The sequence below is a fragment of the Capra hircus genome, chromosome 9 (genome assembly GCF_001704415.2).
Source record: "Capra hircus breed San Clemente chromosome 9, ASM170441v1, whole genome shotgun sequence".
In the NCBI taxonomy this organism is placed as follows: domain Eukaryota; kingdom Metazoa; phylum Chordata; class Mammalia; order Artiodactyla; family Bovidae; genus Capra; species Capra hircus.
The window spans coordinates 9,294,513-9,298,480 of NC_030816.1; positions in this window are offsets into that span (position 1 = coordinate 9,294,513).

Consider the following 3,968-nt stretch of genomic DNA (forward strand, 5'->3'; position numbering starts at 1 on the left):
AGGATTTTGAGTATTACCTTGCTAGGATATGAAATGAGCACAACTGTATGGTGGTTTGAACGTTCTTTGGCATTACCCTTCCTTGGAATTGGAATGAAAAGTGAGCTTTTCCAATCCTTTGGCCCCTGTTTTCCAAATCTGCTATCATATTAAGTGCAGCACTTCTACAGCATCATCTTCTAGGATTTGAAATAGCTCAGCTGGAATTTCATCACTAGCTTGTAGCAATGCTTCCTAAGGCCCACTTGACGTCACACTCCAGGATGTCTGCCTCTAGGAGAGTGGCCACACCATCATGGTTATCCAGGTCACTGAGACCTGTTTTTGTACAGTTCTTCTGTATATTCTTGCTACCTCTTCTAAATCTCTTCTGCTCCTGTTAGGTCCTTACCATTTTTGTCCTTTATTGTGCCCATCTCTGCATGAATTGTTTCCTTGATATTTCAAATTTTCTTGATCTCCAGTCTTTCCATTCTATTGTTTCCCTCTAGATCTTTATTTCTATATGCACATAAACATATATAAAACATGGGTGAAGGGAGACTGTAAAACAGAGTATCTGATTACTTAAGAAGTCATGGTCTATCTTGAATATTTGAAATTGAGCTCAGCCCTATAATTTTTTCCACACAGCCTTAGCCTGAGCCATTTATTTTTTATTTCCAAGCAAAGAATAATGGCACTAGGAAATTTTTTATTGAGGTATAACTGACATGAATATTAGTTTCAGATGTACAACCGAATGACTCAGTATTCACAGACTGTGAAATGATTACCACGGATGAACTTAATTAACATCCGTCACCATACCTGGTCACACAAGTTTTGTACAGTGCTATACAGGACACCCCATGACTTATTTTTTTTGTAACTGGAAATTAGTACCTTTTGGATCCCTTCGCCTGTTTTGCCCAACCCTCACCTCCTACCTCTGGCAATCACCAGTCTGTTCTCTGAGCTCAGGTTTTTTCCATGTTTTTCTAAATTACATATAACAGTATATGCCTTTCCCATCTGACTCATTTCACTTAACATAATGCCCTCATGGTTTATCCATGTTGTTGCAATGGCAAGATTTCCTTCTTTTTTATGAGTGAATATTCCACTGTGTGTGTGTATGTGTGTGTATCACAGTTTCTTTATCCATCGGTGGACACTTAGTTTATTTCCTTACTTTCCCTATTGTAAATAATGCTGCGTATTTTCATTTTCTTCAGGTAAATACCCAGAAGCAGAGTTACTGGATCGTATGGTAACTTCTTAAATTTTTTGAGGAGCTTCCACACTGTTTTCCAGTGGCTGCACCAGTTTCTCTCATGCCAACAGCTCACAAGGGTTCCATCTCCACATTCTTGCCAAAATGTTTACTTGATAACAGCCATTCTAACAGGTGTAGGGTGATGTCTCATTATGATCTTGATTTTCATTTCCCTGATGATTAATAGTGTTGAGACCTGTTCATGGCCATCTGTTAAGTATTTTTTGAAAAAGTGTCTGTTCAGGTACTCTGCCTATTTTTTAATCTGTTTGTGTCTTCATGTTGCTGCTGAGTTGTATATTCTTCATACATTTGTTCTTTATACGTTTTGGCTATTATTCCCTTATCAGATATATAAGTTGAAAATATCTTCTCTAATTCAGTAGGCTGCCTTTTGACCTTGTTGGTTTCTCTGTGCAGAAGCTTTTTAGTCTGATGTAGTCGCACTTGTTTTTGCTTCCACCACCCTTGCTCCCAGTGACAAATCGAGAAAACCATCACCAAGGCCACCTACCACCTTTTTTTCCCCCCAATTTTATGGTTTCACACATTTCATTTAAATCTAATTCAGTCATTTTCTATATAAGACAGTAGTCGTTTCATTCTTACGCATATGCTGTCCAGTTTTCCCAACAACTTTTATCGTATGATTTTTGTTCCTCTGTCATAAATTAATTGGCCATATGTGTGTAGGTTTCTGTTTTGTTCCGTTCACCTATGTACCTACTTTTGATTGCTATAGCTTTAAAATCAGAAGTGTGGTGCCACCAGCTTAATATTGCTTTAGCTATTTGAGTTCTTTGTTGTTCCACTGAAATTTTAGGTTCTATTTTTGTGAAAAATGCCACGGAAATTTTGATAGGGATTGCATTGAATCTGTAGATACTTTGAGTAATGTGAACATTTTAACAATAATTCTTCCAATTCATGTGCACAAAATATTTTTTCACTTGTCTTCTTCAATTTCTTTCATCAACATTTTAGTTTTAACAGGCGTTTCACCTCCTTGGTTATATTTATCCTGAAGTATTTAATTCCTCTTGGTGCAACTATAAATGGGATTTCCTTAATTTCTCTGACAGTTCTTTATTAATGTGTAGAAGCACAACAGACTTTTATATGTTGATTTCTTACACTGCAAGTATACTAAATTCATTTATTCTAACAGCTTTTCAGTGGAGTCTTTAGTGTTTTCTGTAAATAATATCATGTTACCTGCAAATAGTGAAATTTTACTTTTTCCTTTCAAATTTCAGTGCCTTTTATTTATTTAGCCTAATTGCTCTAGGGCTTCCGAAACTCTGTTAAATACAAGTAGTGAAAATTGGCATCTTTGTTTTGTTCCTGATCTTAGAGGAAAAGCTTTTAGCCTTTCACTGTTGAGGTATGACACTGGCTGTGAGCTTCTCATATAGTACTTTTCCTCCAAACCCACTTTGTTGAGTCATCACAAATGAATGTTGGATTATGAAATGCTCTTTCTGCATCTACTGAGATGATGATTTTTATTCTGCACTTTGTGGTAGATCACATTGATTAGATGTTGAATCATCCTTGCATCCCTGAAATAAATTCCACCTCATCACAGTGAATGATCCTCTTCATGTATTTCTGAATTCAGTTTCATGTTTTGTCGAGGATTTTTGTCTTTATGTTCATCAGGGATATTGGCCTGTAGCTTCCTTTTACTGTGGCATCTTTGCTTGGTTTTACTGGCACACATCAGATTCACCTGGAGGCCTTGCTGAAGCACTGATGTGGGGATTCACTCTACACATTTTGGATTCCATAGAATTCGAGTGGAGCCCGATACTTTGCATTTCTCTTAAATTCCCAGTGATGCTGATGTTGCTGATGCGAAGACAATCTGAGAACCATTGATTAGAGATTATCCAGTTTCTTCCCTGCAGTTTAGGAGAAACAGATAGCACTTCTCTCCTTTCCCACAAGTTTTACTTTGTACTGCTGCTTCCATCTTCATCCCCATTCTGCAATTATGTCTTTTCCCAGCACCCTCTATAAGCACTGACTTCCCACCTCCTGTTGTCTGGATGCAGAGACTTCCATTTTTTAAAACACTAAACATGTGCCCTATCTAACCATTATTTCTGTGTCTCATGCATCTATCTATTCACTGCCAAGTTTCTAAATGATATCCTGGAATCAAAACCTCTACATTCTGTTACTTTTCTCCATTACTTGGATCATCTCTGAATTAGTTAAGAGTCCTAGCAAGAAACAGCACTCTCAACTTGGGAAACTACTGAAGGACTGTCTTATATGCAAGTGTGGTCACAATGGATACTAGCAGTAACCTGGGCTGGAAACAATGGGAGATCTTCTGCCAGTCCTAGAACGGAATGGGTGAAGGGAAACCAAATCTGGAGGGAAAATGCTGTGTGGAGTGAGCTACCTGAGGAGCTGTGACCTGCCTGAGAGACATACGGCCCATAGCAATACCGTGCAGGTAAAGGGCAGGGGAAGAAAAAGCTTTTCTTCCTGTCAATATGCCAGTATTTTGCTAGTGTTCCAAACTGGCTAATATAACCAGAGGTTGCCTAATGCTAGCTGGTAAAATCCTAGAGTTTAACCCTATTAAGACGGAGTAGAGGGGAGAACAGAGAATGGGTCTGAGGTACAAATAGAATACATCTAGAATCATCCACCCCTTTTGTTCTTCAGCTTATTCTTGTCCTTTATTTAGGCAACA